Consider the following 17,863-nt stretch of genomic DNA (forward strand, 5'->3'; position numbering starts at 1 on the left):
AAGTGTGTGTGTTGGGGAAGAGGCAGTGGCAGAAAGCTGCAATCGTGTGGTTCTCTTGCCCTCCTGCAAGGTGAAGGCTAATAGCACTTCCTCCTAGGAGCTGTGTTTTGTAATGAACAGAGAGGAGTTTTAGGAGAGGCAGACCTGGGTTACAATTCAGCCTTCATGAACTGCTAGCCATGTGAAATTTGAAAAAATAATCACTGCAAACCCATCTTTTGTCTCTAAAACTAGGCACATACCCCCAACTCCACAGAGCAAAGATGTGAAATAAGTAAGCAGGTAAAGCACCAGAGTTTCAGAAACAGTAACGGCTCAGTAAATGCCGGTTCCTTCTACTATTACCTTTCCCTGGCCTTTATGAATGAGCAGGCAGTATGGCGTCATGGTTTCGATTTTCATATCAGACAGATGCTGTTTTACATTCAACCCCACAGTTGTGGGTGACTTACCCCTCCAAGCCTGAGTTTTCTCATCCATGAAAGAAAATTTTCTCGCAAGATTGCTGTGACGATCAGAGATAATGTACCATGAAGCTCTTGCTCAACAAAAAGTACCTCTTATTGTTTTTCATGGTTTTTCCCCTCACCACCATGTAGGTAGGTTCCAACTGAGAAGTACGACACCCCCGACATGGGAGAATCTGAGGTGAAGTGGGAAGAGTGAAAGATTCATGCCGAATGCCATGCATTCTCAAAGGGGTGGATATTGCCTCCAACAGGATGAAAATTGGTTTTCCAAAAGGGCGATAATCTGCTCTTTGAGGGGAAGGAAAAACAATCTTAGGTATCGCAATGGCTTGTGGCCTCTCAAGGGCCACAGTACAGAAAAAGATATACAGTGTATCTGTAGTATTAGAATTTCATGATGGCGGAGAGGGGTCCCAGCTACTTGGGAGGCTGAGGTGGGAGGATCAGGTGAGCTGGGGAGGTCTAGGCTGCAGTGAGCAATGATCACAGCAGTGTGCTCCAGCCTGGGTAGCAGAGCGAGACCCTGTCTCAAAAAAAAAAAAAAAAAAAAATGAGAAATACTGTTATACAGAGACCAGAAACATCTGAGCAGAAAAGGAAATGATTGCCTGGGAAAGCAATATTCCACCTCTGCATTAGAACGAATGGTTGGGGGAAGAGGCAGGCAGTGAACATAGGTGGAACTCAATCCCACCTGCTGGAAGGCTAGAAATGATTTTTTGGTACAGGGCAGTTTTTGTTGTTGCTGTTGTTTTTATTGGGGTTGTTTGCTTTTTAAAGGAAAGGAGCTAATAAATATTGAACACTTATGTGTTAGGAATTGTGCCTGGCACTTTATATATGTTACTCCGACAGGACCATGAAAAGCAGATGTCAGTTTAACTGATGAAAAAACTGAGGTTCTTAAATGTTAAGCAAAACACTTCATTCCAGAGCCTGTGTTCTTTCCAGTGGCCATCCTCCCAAGTTGCTCCAGACAGTGCCTGATCATGCCAGGTGTCCTGGAGTCATTTGTAAAAAGCACCCCCTTTTCACTCTCTTGCAGGTTTGGATCCTAAATTAAATAATCATCCTAGTTACAGCTACCTGGTGGCTCTGTCCATCCCTCAAGGTATTTCCACAGGGAAGGCCTAGAATCCCAGCGATCTTGAATGGATTCTGAATTGTAGCAACATCCTTATCAGAAGATGCAAAGAGGTCCCTGGGAAAGAAGAGGATGAGTGATGACAGGAAAGTGGTGGAGAAGGCTGGGCCCGTGGCTCACGCCTGTAATCCCAGCACTTTGGGAGGCGGAGATGGGTGAATCACCTGAGGTCAGGAGTTCGAGACTAGCCTGGCCAACATGGTGAAACCCATCTCTACTAAAAATACAAAAATTAGCCAGGCGTGGTGATGCACACCTGTAATCCCAGCTACTTGGGAGGCTGAGGCAGGAGAATCGCTTGAACCCAGGAGGCAGAGGTTGCAGTGAGCCGAGATCACGCCACTGCACTCCAGCCTGGGAGACAGAGCAAGACTCCATCTCAAAAAAAAAAAAAAAAGAAGAAAGAAAGTGGTGAAGAGGCATGGGACGACCTTATTTTTAAGATATCTCAACATGCCTCACTTTTTAAGCATCCTGCAAAAAGCCCTCATGTGCATGTGGACGTTTCTGAGCTCAGAGTATGCAAAACCCCAAATGTGATCACCATAAGTGCACTGCAGAAGTTCCAGCTTCTCGTGGATTGCATACCTGGAAGGCTCACTGACACCCAGGCGAGGGAGAACAAGAGAAATCAGAAGAAGCCCCAGTCAAGGACTTTGTTGCCATGGCGCCAAGCTGTGTCCAGTGACCCTGCTGCCTAGGGACAAGAAGCGTAGAGAGTTTGGAGTTGGCAGACTCCAGACAGCAGCCAGCGAGCACCTGCCTCCTGGGCAGTGGATGGAAGCCCTGCCGCCTGTCCCCACTCTGGCCCGGGCATTTTCTGCAGACCCTCACAGGGCTCAATAAATTGACATCTGCAGGTTCAAGCAGGAAGTCGAAGCTAGAGATGTGCTATTTGTGCCTACCTCTGAATAATTTAACACTCTCTCCAAAATAGACTATGATTAGAATTTGTCAATTCCCGTGCATTTGAGCAGAGAGCCTCAACCAAAAAAAAAAAAAAAAGGACAAGGAAGAAAAAGTTCCCACACATATTGCCTCAGAGTAGTGAAGCAGGAGGATGGCAGTTCAATTTTGTTTTTTTCGTTTTTTTTTTTGCATCAAAACCCTTTGCTTACTAGCACATCAGCCCCAACAGGAAATGCTGTTTTTTCATGTCTAATTAGCCCCGAGACCCAGTCTGTGCTGTGGGCAGGAGATGCAGGAGAAAATGTTTAATTCCTACAAATGCACTGGTGTCAGTTTCCACCTTCACTGCTTATTCTTTGCTGTGATCATATTGATGTATCGTAATCTCTATGATCCTCAGTTTCTTCGCCTGCAAAATGTGAATAATGATGTGGCCTCCCTCATGCGGGTGTTACAGAATTAAATAAACTAACGGAGGTAACATACATCTCTCAAGGCCTGGCACGCAACAGATGCCCAATAGTCTTTAGTCTTTTAGCCCTTATTATGCACTGGCCTTAAGTGAAATGGCACCAATTCCCATGAGGAACCAGAGACATGCACAATTTTCAGCCCTACGTTAACTCACTTGTTTTTTTTCTTTTTGAGAGACAGGATCTCACTCTGTTGCCCAGGCTGGAGTGCAGTGGTGCGACTATAGCTCACTGCAGCCTCAAACTCCTGGGCTCAACGTATCCTCCCACCTCAGCCTCTCCAGTAGCTGGGACTGCAGGCATGTGCCACTGAGGCAGGAGAAATAGGGTCTGGAGGCAAAAAACCTAAACTGTTTCACACTGACTTCCTAGAACTAAATCAAAAGGAAAACCCTAACTTTCCATGCCTAAGTAACAAAAGGACCAGAGGCTACTGGTCCCTTTGACCTTTTCTGCAGAGCAGATGGAAAATTGGCTGTCTGCCACAAATCAGACTGATTGAGGGTCCAGTCTTCGTTTGCAACTTTGTAACTTCACTCCAGCCTCTGAACGGTTGCTGTCCACAACCAATCAGACTGATTGCAGGCCGAGTCTTCATTTGCATAGAAGTATAACTTTACTTCACCCTAGCCCCTGATTGGTTGTTTTTGCAACCAATGTTCGCACAGGTGTGTGACCTTTGTAACTTCACTTCAGCCTCTGGTTGGCCGCTTTCCGCAACCAATCAGACTGATTGTGGGCTACTACTTCATTTACATGAGGTAAGCATGAAGCAGCCAATGGGAAGCTTCTAGAGGGTATTTGGACCCGAGTCGATTCTGTAGCTGGGCCCTTGAGCCACTGCTGGGGTCTGCGCCCACACTGTGGAGTGTACTTTCATTTTCAATAAATCCCTGCTTTCATTCTTTTGATGCTTCATTCTTTCTTTGCTTTGCTGGGCGTTTTTGTCCAATTCTTTGTTCAAAACAGCAAGAACCTCAATAACTTGCAGTCACAACCCTCTACCCGTGACACCATCACACTTGGCTAAGTTTTGTTTGTTTGTTTGTTTTTTGAGACAGAGTCTCGCTCTGTGGCCCAGGCTAGAGTACAGTGGCACAATCTTGGCTCCCTGCAACCTCTGCCTCCCAGGTTCAAGCAATTCTTGTGTCTCAGCCTCCCGAGTAGCTGGGATTACAGGCACCTACCACCACACCCAGCTAATTTTTTTATTTTTAGTAGAGACGGGGTTTCACCGTACTGGCCAGACTGGTCTCAAACTCCTGATCTCAAGTGATCCGCCTGCCTCGGCCTCCCAAAGTGCTGGCATTACAGGCATGAGCCACCACACTCAGCCACTTTTTTGTTTTTTTTTTTTTTTCAAATTTTTTGTAGCAATAGAGTCTCACTATGTTGCCCAGGCTGATGCCAAATTCCTGGCCTCAAGCAATCCTTCCGCCTTTACCTCCCAAAGTGCTGATATTACAGGCATGAGCCACTGCACCCAATCTGCAAACCCACTTTCTTTTGCCCATTACTTAGGCTGCCAAACACTCACAGTAAAATATATACATATACACATACACACACAAACATATATGTGTATTATATGTATACATATATGTGTGCTTATCTGCTCAATCCCCTCAAGACAGATGTTCAAATCGATTGACCCCCAGTCCTGCTTGTCAATGCCCCTAGTTGTGCCTAGTTTTATTCCCCATGAGGGCCGTTCCAAACCTTTTCCCTGGACTGGGTGCAGTGGCTCACACCTCCCAACAGTTTGGGAGGCCAGGGCAGGAGATTTGCATGAACCCAGGAGTTCAAGACTAGCCTGGGCAACAAAGTGAGACCTTGTCTCTATTTAAAAAAAAAAAAAAAAAAAAAAAAACAAGAAACAAGAAAACATCTTTTCCCTGAATCGCACCCCATCTCCAAAACCCTTCCTGACCTCACTCGCTAGTTCATTGAAAGCCTTCTCTCAGAAAGTCTCCCATCTTCACCCACTCCCTTCTCCTCCTCTCCCTCCACAGCGTAGCTACCCTTTTCTAAGGCTAACCCCTCACTGCTCTCAGCCCCACACCCCCCTATGTGTTCCTGAATTTGGCTCCATCAACCATCTCTTCCTTTTGCATCTTCAAGTTCCTTCTCACACTCTCATTTTTTACCCTGTAAAAATACTAAAATATCACACACCCTAAAGACATTTCCTTCAATCCTCTTTCCTACAAGCTTGGCCAACATTCTCCCCTCGCTTTCACCTCCAAACATCTTGAAGGACTCACTGACCCGGGCACCACCACCCGCTCCCCTCTTCGCCCCCAGGACGACTCTTCTCACCTCCATGCAGGCAGTATGTCTGCAAGACTCACAAGCCACGTCCTGACTTACACGCAGGAGCTTCCTCTTGGTCCCTGTCCTCCGTGAACACCTGCTTGGTCAGACCCCTCCTGCTTTGGAATCTCTGACACCAGCTTTCTCCTGACTCTTCTCCTTCCTCCCCGAATGCAGCTGCTTCTCTCTCTCTCTCTCATTCCCTGTTCCTTACCCTCCACTTCCATTTTCAATGCAAATGTTCTCTATGGTTCTAGCATGGGACTCTTCTCTTCTGCTTCTATTCTGTCTCCCTGGATGATTTCAGCCACTTCTGCCACATGATGCTTCAGCCCTAGCCAAGCACGTAACTCCAACCCTGACCTTGTCCCTGAGTTTGCAATTGGTTCCTGAGCCTGTTCACTGAAGAGAGCCCAATATGGAATTCAGTATTCCTCCAAGACTCCTCCCATCCTCCCTCCAGTTGCCCTAACCTAGGAACCTCAGCTGTGTCACTCCTCTCGCTCTCCTCAGCCCCACTTCCTAGACTTGCCAAGTCCTAGCCATTTCATCTCAGCATTACGAATCATCTCGTCCATCTCTCCTTTCCTTTCTTCTACCACTGTTCATGTTCAGGCCTTGGCACGCTTGACCTGCATGCCGGCCACAGCTGCCCATGTGGCCCCAGGCCTGTTGTCCCTCTCTTCCCAATTCATCCACCCCTGGCATTGACGGCCATCTCCTTGGAATAGTTGTTAATATCAGCTCCCTTTGCTGAGCCTTTGCCAAGGACCAGGCACTGAGCTAAGCATGTTACATGCATTATCTCTCTTAACCCTCCCGAGATCCCCTCATGAGTACTCTTCTTGTCTCTCTTTTACAAATGAGGAAACAGAGGCTGAGGAAAACCACACTCATGGTCACACAGTTAGTAAGTGGCAGGCCTGGGATTTTAACCCAGGCTCTCCAACTCCAGGGCAGAGGCCAGAAGCCACGAAGTCATACTGCCTCCATCCACAGATCGTATCACATCAAACAGATCGCCTCCAAAGAAGCCTCCACTGGCTCCCTTATGCCTACCACTGTCCTCTGCATGGCCCCTAAAGCCATCTGGAGGCAGCCAGATGCAGTCCTAGTCTGTGCCCGGTGTGCTGTGCTGGGCACATGTGACCTTCTGTTTTGGTTCTGTCCACTCTTGCAGCTTCATCCATGCACTAGGGCCATGCTCCGGTTCTGGGCTTTTCCAAAACATACTACATCTTTGCTGATCCCCACCATCGCACTTGACTCAGCCTGGATGCTCCCTCCTCCCCCAGTTCCATCTCCAGACAATTGATTTCTCCCCCTTCATCACAACCCAGCACTTTACCGATACCTTTGCCACAGCCTTCATTTCACTTTATCTTATGAAATGGTAAATTTCATTTATGAAATGCAAATACATGCAAATGCACATGTATTCAACCCACTTGACTCTAACTTTCTTAAGGTTAGATATCTTCGACCTACTCATTTCTGTAATGTGTCACGTACCTACCCCAGGGCATGTTAAATATTTGTTGAAGTGACTTGATCCCAAGGATCTCACACATGCTGTCACTGGGATTATTTCACTCCTGTTTGAAAGGCAGCAGGACACAAGACTTACACGTGGCCATGTAGGGCCCAAGGGCTCCCTGGCCCTCTGAAGTTTCACCAAAAAATCAGCTCACAAAAGCAGATTAATTGGAAGGCAGGCATACAACTTTATTTGATGTGTATTCATGGGAGCCTTCAGAATGAAGACCCAAAGACATAAGAGAAATTGGCCACTGTTATGCGTGGGTTCAACAAAGTATAGACAGCCATGGAGAAATAGGATTGAACAAAAAGGATAGGATCTAGTGCTCATGACTGAGTGAGAAAACCCAGAAGACCTACCTGTCTAGATTCCTCTGGTCGTCTCTGGGCAGCATTCCTTCCTTCTGGGCGTGGGGCAGGGCCCTCTCTGGACTGAGAGTCTTATGACCTATAGTCAAAGAAGGTAGGTCAGATAATTTCTTTATGGCCAGGTTTTACATAGAAAGGCAGAGGGAAGTGAGAGTAGTATTTTTAGGTTTTATGGCTGGCTTTGGGGAAAAAGTATTCTGGTTTCTATGATCTGCCCTGGGAAAGAAGGATTCTGGTTTCTATGGCTAGCCTTGAGAGAGACTGGGACTGACAGACAGACGGGCAAGAGAAAAACACTTTTGCTTCTGAGGCCTTCATTTTTGGATATAGTTTTCTGAGCACCAGTAGCAATGTAGGGATCTCATATTCAGCTAGGTGAGGGCTTGCGGGGTGGAATCAGACCCTGGGTGAGTACCTGGTCCATTCACTTTTTCTGACTCTGCAGAAAAATCTTACTAACAAGCTGCAAAGATAATTGTCAAGGAAAGAACAGAACAGCTTTTACATTCTGACACCTCCTCCTGCTCTCCCATCCCACCTTCTTGGAGAACAGCCTCTGAGGATGACTCACTGGTGGGAGAGGGTGAAAACAGCTCCCAGGAGGGACTGAAAATCTCTGCTACACACAGAGCACAGTTGGTGATGGGATTTGTCCCCAGAGGGTGGAAACGCAGTTTCTGCACAATCCCAGATTTAATTTGAGCCCTTGGGATGAACCTGACAATGATAATAAGAGCCTTCGTAGGTATATTTTTCTCTTTTTCTCCAGTGCAATAGGTTCAAATACCTGAGGGATGTTTTTCTCTGCAGAGCACCAAATGCCATTCTTCATGACCTTATCCCAAGTTTCCTCACCATTCATAAAATGCATGTCACTTTAATGCTTAAAATGAGAAAAAGAAAAGAAAAGCTCAAAGAACTACTCCTGAATCTGCATAGCTTTGCAAAGTTAGCATAGAAATTCTGGTGAACCCCTGGGACTATTACTATGCCCCAATATGCACAAGTTAAAACCTTAACTGCACTATGGAGGTAGCAGGCTAAAGCTCAGCAGAACGCTGAGACCACATGTCTCACTCCTCCTTCCCTCCACCCACCACACTTCCCCCTGCATCTCAGCTCCCTGCACACACAAACACCTTCTGGGCTGTCCCTGGGGCCCCTTCTGCGACTGTCATGCCTCTGGAGTATTTCTTTTCTTTCTCATCCAAAAGGTTATTTGTTCAATAGAAAGAGCTTTTCTTTCCTGAAATCAGGACGGTGTGGACAATCTGCTTTCTAAACCCCTACTGAGCCTTCCTGCTGAGGGACAGAAGAGTGGCTGGACAGTGCCGTCAGTGTGGGGGCTTGGAGAACACCATGCCTTCCTGGCAGTCCCAAGCAGAGGGCGTGGCATAATGAGCTTGTCTGGAACAGCCGCACAAAGGGCACAGTTGATCTGTTTCCAGCCTGGCCTCTGCCCGTTAATTAAAGTGTCTCAAAAATGCTTAAATGTGCCTCCCACTCTCCCCACCTTGTCTTGTCCACACCGTTCTCTTTCTCTAAGATGAAGCTGAGCATCCCAGGGGGAAGAAAGCAAAAAGAATATTTTGTGAATATCCACCCTGTGCCCAGCTCAGAGCTAGAAGCTTGACATTCATTCAGTCCTCAAAAAAAGACCTGCAATGTAGGTATAATTATCATCCCATTGTATACAGGGAGAAACTAAGGCAAGCTTAGAGAGGTTAAGCAATTTGCCCAAAATTACACAGCTAGTGATTGATGGGGCTATCATTTGAGTCCAAGTTCTTTCATTCCAAAGCCCATGCTATGTGTCCTATAATGTTGAAGTGGTGAGAGTGAACACCCTTGTCTTCTTCCTAAACTTGAAGGGAAAGCATTCAGTCTTTCACCATTAACTATGATGTTGTTCACTGTGGGGTTTTTATAAGTGTCCTTTATCAGGTTGAGGAAGTTCCCTTCTATTTCTAGTTCAAGTATTTTTATTATGAAAAGGTGTTGGGTTTTGTCAAATGTGTTTCTGTCTATTAAAATGACTGTGTAAGTTTTTTCTTTTATTCCATTAATGTGGTATATTACATTGATTGACTATTTTTTTTTTTTTTTTTTTTTTGAGATGGAGTCTCACTCTGTCGCCCAGGCTGGAGTGCAGTGGCACAGTCTCGGCTCACTGCAAGCTCTGCCTCCCAGGTTCACGCCATTCTCCTGCCTCAGCCTCCTGAGTAGCTGGGACTGCAGGCGCTGCCACCACACCCGGCTAATTTTTTTGTATTTTTAGTAGAGACAGGGTTTCACTGTGTTAGCCAGGATGGTATCGATCTCCTGACCTCATGATCCGCCTGCCTCGGCCTCCCAAAGTGCTGAGATTACAGGCTTGAGCCACCGTGCCTGGCGACATTGATTGACTTTTGAACATTAAAACAGACTTACATTCTTGGGATAAATGCCATTTGGTCATGGTGTATAATCATTTTCTTACGTTGCTAGATTTTATTTGCTAGTATTTTTCTTGAGGATTTTTGTGTCTATATATCAGAGGTATTGGTCTATAGATTTCTTTTCTGTATTGCAGCAATAGGAAACAAATACAATATCCCCGTCCAGGGTCTGACTCTTACCCTAAATCAAGCCAAAGACCTGGCTCATCAGCCCTACAACCATGAGCCTCTCTCCCACTATTATCTCCAGATGGAGATATCAACCAGAATGTCATTTTACTTATCTGCAAGGAGAGATCCACCTGTAAGACAGAATCCTCATCTTGGCATGTTCAGCACCTCCTATCAGACCAACACAGGAGGTCAACCCCTATTTGGATGGAGGCTCAGGAACACAGAGTTGGAAGAGGCAGAAGCAGATGAGTCACTGCTCTGGGTCTCCACCTTAGAGCCTGCTGCCCTCAGGCGCACAGTAGGCATAGCCTTGCCAAAGGAACCCTCACACCTGAATTTGTTAGCTAGATGCTGTCTTTCTTAGGTGGTATTTGTAACTCAATGCCAACATCACCTTCTGAGAAGCTCCTTTTTCTATGCATACTTAGCTGACCAATCCCTCTTAAGAATGTTAGATGTGTTCTTTCTTTAGAGTTGTGGCTATTAAGTAATTCATTTAAAGCACTTAGAACACACACCCAGCCAAAAGTAGCACTCAACAAACATCGACTATCATCATCATCACCACCACCATTATTGTTACCAATATATTCACTTCAGTTAGGTTCAAGTACAGTAGGTTTGAGGACCCTTTTCTCTCTTTAAGGTGACTTTATTTTCTCACTCTTCTCTTTTTGCCCTAATTTTAAATGCCTGAGTTTTTGTTTTGTTTTGTTCTGCCACTTGAGACAGGGTCTCACTTTGTCACCCAGGCCAGAGGGCGGTGGCATGAACACAGCTCACTGCAGCCTCAAACTTCCAGGCTCAAGCATTCCTCCCACCCCAGCCTCCCAAGTAGCTGGGACTACAGGCGTGCACCACCAGGCCTGGCTAATTTTTTTTGTATTTTGTGTAGTGATAGGGTTTTGCCATGTTGCCAAAGCTGGTCTTGAACTCCTGGGCTCAAATGATCCTCCTGCCTCAGCCTCCCAAAGTGCTGGGATTACAGGCGTGAGCCACTGCGCCTGGCCAAATGTCTAAGTTCTTAAGGGAAGCCTCACTCCTTGCACTGACTGTACAATGATGATCATACAAAGACCAGCTGGGATCACCATTGGATGATTTATAAAGACTTTTTGGTAAATGAGAAAACATGTGACTTCATGAGTGCAGTACCTGGCACAGAATAGAACCTCAACAAGTGTTTATACCCTCATGCACTGCTAGGCACTGAATTCTGTCCCTTCAAAATTTGTGTGCTGAAGTCCTAACCCCCAGAACTTCAGAATGTGACTGTATTTGGATAAAGCCTTTCAAAAGAGTTAGTTATGTTAAAATGAGACCTTTAGGGTAGATCCTAATCCAATCTGACTTGTGTCCCTACAAGAAGAGGAAATCTGAACACACACAGAGACCCCAGGGTGCTGGCACCAAGGGAAGGCTATGTGAACAGGCAGCAAGAAGGAAGCCATCTGCAGGCCAAGGAAAGGGGCCTGAGTAGAAACCAACCCTGACCACACCCTGACCTTGGACCTCCAGCCTTCAAAACCATCAGAAATAAATTTCTGGACTGGGCGCAGTGGCTCATGTCTGTAATCTCAGCACTTCAGGAGGCTGAGGCGGGTGGATCACTTGAAGTCAGGAGTTGGAGACCAGGCTGGCCAACATGGTGAAACTCCGTCTCTACTAAAAATACAAAAATTAGCCAGGTGTGGTGGCTCATGCCTGTAGTCCCAGTTACTTGGGATGCTGAGGCTCAAGAATCGCTTGAACCCAGGAGGTGAAGGTTGCAGTGAGCCAAGATAGTGCCACTGCACTCCAGCCTGGGTGACAGAGTGAGACTCTGTCTCAAAAAAAAAAAAAAAAAAAAAAATTCTTTGAAAGAAAGAAATTTCTGTTGTTTAGATCACCCGCTCCATGGTGTTTTGTTATGGCAGCCCCAGCAAATGAATAGTCTTCTTTTGAGAAGAATTATTTTTGGCATTTGGGGATGGTAGAAAGTTTTAGGATGACTTAAAGGAAGTCCCTGATCCCTCTGCAGGCCTGAAATTCTGTCTTGTGAAGTAAGGAATGCACATTTCCCCCTCCAGGCTCTTTTCCTCACTGGCTCTTGGCTGCTGCACCTCACACTCGGTTGCAGGTGTCTCACTTCCTGAGGAAGGAGGTGCCATTAGCTTCACAATCCTCCCAAGAGTCCTGCCTGGGAAGTCGTGCCTCACAGAAGGAAACACCACTGGCATCGTAGACACAAAAACTAAAATCGCAAATGACAGATTCGTGACTTCCCCGAGGGAATAAATAGTGTGAACAGATGGGCCCTGAAGCTGGAACATTCATTTAAATCCTCATAGAATTTTGATAATTTAATGAATGTGGTGAGAAAAGAATGGCAAACCAGTACCAGCAAGCCAAAACACAGTTTGCCCACCTTGGTGTTTACCCAGGATGATTTTCCCATAATGAGGAGTGCAACAAGGTGACATGGACAAAGTATTTTCTGAGGGATTTCAAGCCTGTCTGTGAACTAGCAGCTTGCAAGCTGAATATTTTCTCTAGGTACCTCTTCAAGGCACCTCTCTGGGCAACAGTGCCAGGTGATTTCTAGGTAAGGGAGTAATTTATAGATATGCCTGGGACACCGACCAAGTGTGCTTAGAGCCCAGGGTCGTCTCCCCTGGAGTTCAATTGTCTGGTTTTTCCAAACTATCAAATCCTGCCTGTTCCCAGTTAGTCTCTCCTTGCCCCTCTCTGGTGACCTTCAGTGAAGACGTGCCCAGAACAGAGAAAGGAGTACTGCATGAGGAGTCCGAAGACCTGCATCACAACTCTACCACTCCTCAAGTCTACTCTTCAGAAAGTGCTAGACAAATAACTGGCCTTCAGCAACTACAAATCCTCATGCACACCTCCCCATTTGTGTGCTGTAAGTCACACAGTATACACAAGGACCACTTTTGGAGTTTTTACTGCATGAATGGAACCAGATCTCGTCTCCCGAGGTTCTCCGTGGGTATACAAGTGCAGGCTCTGTGGTTTTATGGCCCACCTACACCGTATGTTCCTCAAGCTCTTATTTCTTTTCATTAATTGACAAATAAAAATTATGTATATTTGTTATGTACAAAATGTTGTTTTCAAATATGAATACATCGTGGAAAGGCTAAACCAAGCCAAACCTCACAGACTTATCTTTTTGTATGTGTATGTGTGTATAATAAGAACACAAAATCTACTCCCTTCGCAATTTTTTTTTTTTTTTTGAGACAAGGTCTTGCTCTGTTACCAGGCTGCAATGCAGTGATATGAACATGGCTCACTGTAGCTTTAATGAACTCCCAGGCTCAAGTGATCCTCCCACCTCAGCCTCCCAAGTAGCTGAGACTACAGGTGCACACCACCATGCTTAGCTAATTTTTGTACTTTGTTTTGTAGAAACAGGGTTTTGCCATGTTGGCCAGGCTGGTCTCAAACTCCTGAGCTCAAGTGATCCCCCCACCTCAGCCTCCCAAACTGTTGGGATTACAGGCGTGAGTCACCACACCTGGCCAGCAATTTTCAAGAATACAATACATTGTTATTAACTATAGCTACCAGGTTGTAGAATAGACCTCTTGAATTTATTAATCCTGTCAAACTGAAACTTAGTATCCTTTGACCAACAAGGATCTCCCCAACACACTCACTCCAACCCCTGGTAACCACCATTCCACTCTCTACTTCGATGAGCTCAACTTTTTTAGATTCCGTTTATCAGTGAGATCAGGCAGTGTTTGTCTCTCTGTGCCCGGCGTATTTCATTTAATGTAATATCCTCCAGGATCAAGCTCTTATTTCAATAGATGTCTTGGAAAGTACAGGACTAAGAACAGACAAATGGTTGGGGAAGATGAGCCCCAGGTGCAAAGCATCTTAATGGGATGTCCAGTTTTGTAAAAATCACTCAGACAAAGTAGTCACTAGAAGCAGCAAAAAGGATGGAGAGGAAACTAGGATGGGGGAGTCTGCTCTGCAGCATGTATGTTGGCAGAGAAGGAGAAGCAGGGCGTGGTGTCCAAATGGCTTACAAGGCATAGGGATCAGAGAGTCGACCCAGCAGGAGAAAGCTGAGCCATTAAAAATTATTCAGACAGGGAAATCAACCCCAGCCATTCCTGCTTTCTAGACTGTCTCCCCAGGGAGGATGTCTGGAGACTCCATTTGTGTACAGCATGACTTAATTCTTGATGGAGGAGGGAGAGGGTATCGTTGATCAACTCCTTCTCTGAATCTGACTCTGTACTCATTGTACCTGCATCCATGACACCCCTGGCTTTAATGGAACATATATCAGTGAGATAATACATTTCTAGTAGCTGAGATAGTGGGAGTCCAAAGGGGAGATGGTTTAGCACATATTGGGAGTTCAGTCTTTGGGGTCAGACTCCTGAAGTCAACAGGCAAGCATTACTTTTAAAACACCATTGGGCCGGGTGCAGTGGCTCACGCCTGTAATCGCAGCACTTTGGGAGGCTGAGGTGGACGAATCACGAGGTCAGGAGATCGAGACCATCCTGGCTAACACGGTGAAACCCCGTCTCTATTAAAAATACAAAAAATTAGCCAGGGTTGGTGGCGGGCGCCTATAGTCCCAGCTACTCAGGAGGCTGAGGCAGGAGAATGGCGTGAACCCGGGAGGCAGAGCTTGCAGTGAGCCGAGATTGCGCCACTGCACTCCAGCCTGGGCAACAGAGCGAGACTCCATCTCAAAAAAAAAAAAAAAACACTATTAATATATAAATAGATGCTTTCTTGAGGTGAGTGCGAAGGGGAAAGGAGTGGTGTAAAGGAATTAATTCCCTGGGCAAGATAAGCACCCATGTGGTTCAAGAGAGCTGGTGTTCAGATCTTATTTGCTTTCATCTCTAAGCTGACTCTGCTTTCCCTTCCAGCTAATGTGTGCCCTGCTCAGTTTGCCCATATGTCAAGTCTACCTTCAGACAGAAAAGAAAAAAATATAAAAAGGCAAAAAATAATGACATAATAGGCATGAAAGAAAAAGAAGCAAGATTCTACCCAAGAATTATGGGAAAATGGAACAATAGAAACAGTAATAATAACCGAAAGTTTGCTCTGTCACTGGGTCTCGGCTGCACATTAGGATCATTGGGCAGCTTATTTTTAAAAAATTCAATTTATACTCCCATCCCTAGAGATTCTGGCTTAAGTATTCTCAGGAGGGTTAGGGGAAAAAGAATTTAATAAATTTCTCACCTGATTCTAAAGTACAGCCAGGATTGAGAACCATAGCACTAGATAAAAACTTGCCTGACGTGAAGAAAACTTTGACTCGAAATCAGCAGTGCTCACTAAACTTCAAGCAAAGTTAGCCTTACCTTAACACTTTTTTATTTCAAAGAGAAAAAAAATGAAACGAATTACTAACATAAGACCCAAAACTAGTGTGTTAAAAGACTAGTTCTCTGCCACCTTAAACCATGGGAAACAATTTGCAAAAACCTTAAGCGAGGGGATGACCGTATAGACTGTAGAGGTTAACAGTTCAGGCTTCAGAATCAGAAAGTGTTGAGTGGGTGCTGCAGCTCTGCCATCTGCCACCTGAATCGTGTTGAGAAAACTGGAAGGATTAAATGAGATATTGAATTTAAAGAACTTGAAGCCTAGACTGTATTAAGTTCTCTATACGTGAAATGTTTCTTTTACTTTTCCTTTTTTTCTTATTTTTTTTCTTTTTTTTTTTTTTTGGAGACAGGTTCTCACTCTTTCACATAGGCTGGAGTGCAGTTGCACAATCATAGCTCACTGCAACCTCAGTCTCCCAGCCTCAAGCGATCCTCCCACCTCAGCCTCCCAAGTAGCTGTGACTACAGGTGCCTTCCACCACACCTGGCTAATTTTTGTATTTTTTTGCAGAGATGGGGTTTCACCCTGTTGCCCAGGCTGGTTTCCAACTTTCGGGCTCAAGGGATCTGCCTGCCTCAGCCTCCCAAAGTGCTGAGATTACAGGAACATGAACCACCGTGCCGGGCCTCTATCATTATTTAAAATACAAAGCATTTTTAAGAGACGAAGTAATATGGTTTGGCTCCATGTTCCCACCCAAATCTCATGTTGAATTATAATTCCCAAATGTTGGGGGAGAAACCTGGTGGGAGGTGATTAGATTACAGGGGCAGATTTCCCCATGCTGTTTTTCATGATAGTGAGTGAGTTCTCACAAGATCTGATGGTTTAAAAGTGTGTGGCACTTCCTCCCTCACTCCCTCTCTCCTGCCACTATGGGAAGAAGGTGCTTGCTTCCCCTTCCGTCATGACTTTAAGTTTCCTGAGGCCTCCCAGTCATGCTTCCTGTTAAGCTTGTGGAACTGTGAGTCAATTAAACCTCTTTTCTTCATAAATTTCCCAGTCTCAGGTAGTCCTTTACAGCAGTGTGAAAACAGACTAATACACAAAGCCTGGCTCTGGTACCCAGGCTGGAGACCACTCAAGTACAGAATCAAAGGCAAATCGGTTTGGAAAATGTTTGCAACACTTATGAGAATATTTCTTAGAAGTATTTCTTATGAGAGTAACAAGGAGAATAATATCTTCAATATATGCAGAGCTTTTACAAATATGGAAAACACTAATGCTTAATTTAAAATGGACATACAGCATGGAAAAACAATGTTTAGAAGGGGACATACAATCAGTCAATAAATAAAAGTGCTCAATCTCATAAGCAATCAAATAAATGAAAAATAAAATATTGCTCACCTAACAAATTGACAATGTTTGATTTTCCTTTTAAGGATAATACTCATTGCAAACAAAGATGCATTGAGGGGGACATGCATAGCACTAGCTGTCAGGTTAACTAGAACAAGCTTTCTAGAATGCAACTTGGCAGCATGAATGAAGAGCTTTATCATTTATAAATTTTCCTATTTTCCAAATTGTATTCAATGGCAAATACCACCTTTCTAATCAGAAAGAAAAAGTTAATAGGCATAAGGAAACCAGCCACCTGGATGGAAACTTGAATATTTCACTAATTTCAGCAATAGATTTGGGTAATTTCCAAATCCCTGGCAAACGCAAAGCTTGAAACGAGTCGCACTCTGGGTATTGTATCAGTTTACACAATCAGAGCCAGGAGTGGGGTTTGTCACTTGCTAAATTCAGGCAGGTCACCAAATGGCCCAGATCTAAGCATGAGAACAAATGAATTGCTGGCCATAGCTCTGTACTCGCGTCTCAAATGACAAAGTACCTTAGGAAATCTTAACTTCTTTCTTTATCCATTGGAGCTATTTAATATCTCCCTGAGAGCTAAAAGATTGTCAAATTAGAAAAGGATTTATCCTTAAAAAGATAGCTCCTACCATTGGGGAAAGCTTATTGCCTTAGAAATGCCAACCCTTTGCTCCTTGCAAAGATATGCTCCCTGCCAGCATTTTATTTATGTATTTTGGACCCTGCCTTGTTTTAAAAAGTGGATCAACTGGCCGAGCAACCTGCAGAGGATTCCATCTGCTACAGGCCAGACAGAAGCTGAGGATTAGGAGTAAAAGCCGGGAGCCCCAAGCGGATCAGCCAGCATGCCCACCCCCACAGGCCCTGCCTCCAAGCCGAGACAGCTCATTCACCGGTATATAAAGTATTGCAAGTCTCCATACAGAGCTGATGAGAGGAGGCAAGAAGCTATGAAGAGGAACCAGAAATGGAGGAAGAAGGCAGATAAATTTTGTTCATTCAAACAAGAATAAGTAAAACATAATCACAGCAAGAACTATGATGATGATGATGACAGAGAGATGTCCCTCCCTGGCGTGGCTCTGGTTTGGACTGGGCTGTCTGATGTGGTGGCTTCTGTGTATACAGTTTTCTTGAGACAGTGTTCAGCCTCACCTCGGCCCTCTTGGCCACTAAGGAGCCTCTCAGAAAGGGGCAGCTGGGTCCCGCTTCAGACCCTCCAGTTGTCCACGCACCCAGCCTCTTCTCCAGGCAGATTTCCCCCTTTTGTGATTGAGCTTGGACAGCCCTGGGGCTCCTGCTCCTCCCCTACACATCAGGCTT

General features: G+C 45.2%; 1 protein-coding gene across 18 annotated transcripts in view; it reads right to left on the minus strand.

Moving 5' to 3' along the window:
- SV2B (synaptic vesicle glycoprotein 2B) overlaps nt 1-17,863 on the minus strand; it is a 188,440-nt gene that overhangs the window by 151,611 nt on the left and 18,966 nt on the right. For 9 of the 18 annotated variants that reach the window (XM_063640102.1, XM_055277143.2, XM_063640099.1 and 6 more), the window contains exon 2: nt 7,209-7,296. The exons of 6 other annotated variants lie outside the window; for them this stretch is intronic. The gene's annotated coding sequence lies outside the window, so the exon portion shown is untranslated. Of the gene's footprint in view, nt 1-5,315; nt 7,152-7,208; nt 7,297-8,004; nt 8,143-17,863 lie in introns of those variants that run through there. 3 more of the 18 variants (XM_063640094.1, XM_063640098.1, XM_063640100.1) reach the window with 2 other exon arrangements.

This window comes from Symphalangus syndactylus, chromosome 5 (genome assembly GCF_028878055.3).
Source record: "Symphalangus syndactylus isolate Jambi chromosome 5, NHGRI_mSymSyn1-v2.1_pri, whole genome shotgun sequence".
NCBI lineage: Eukaryota > Metazoa > Chordata > Mammalia > Primates > Hylobatidae > Symphalangus > Symphalangus syndactylus.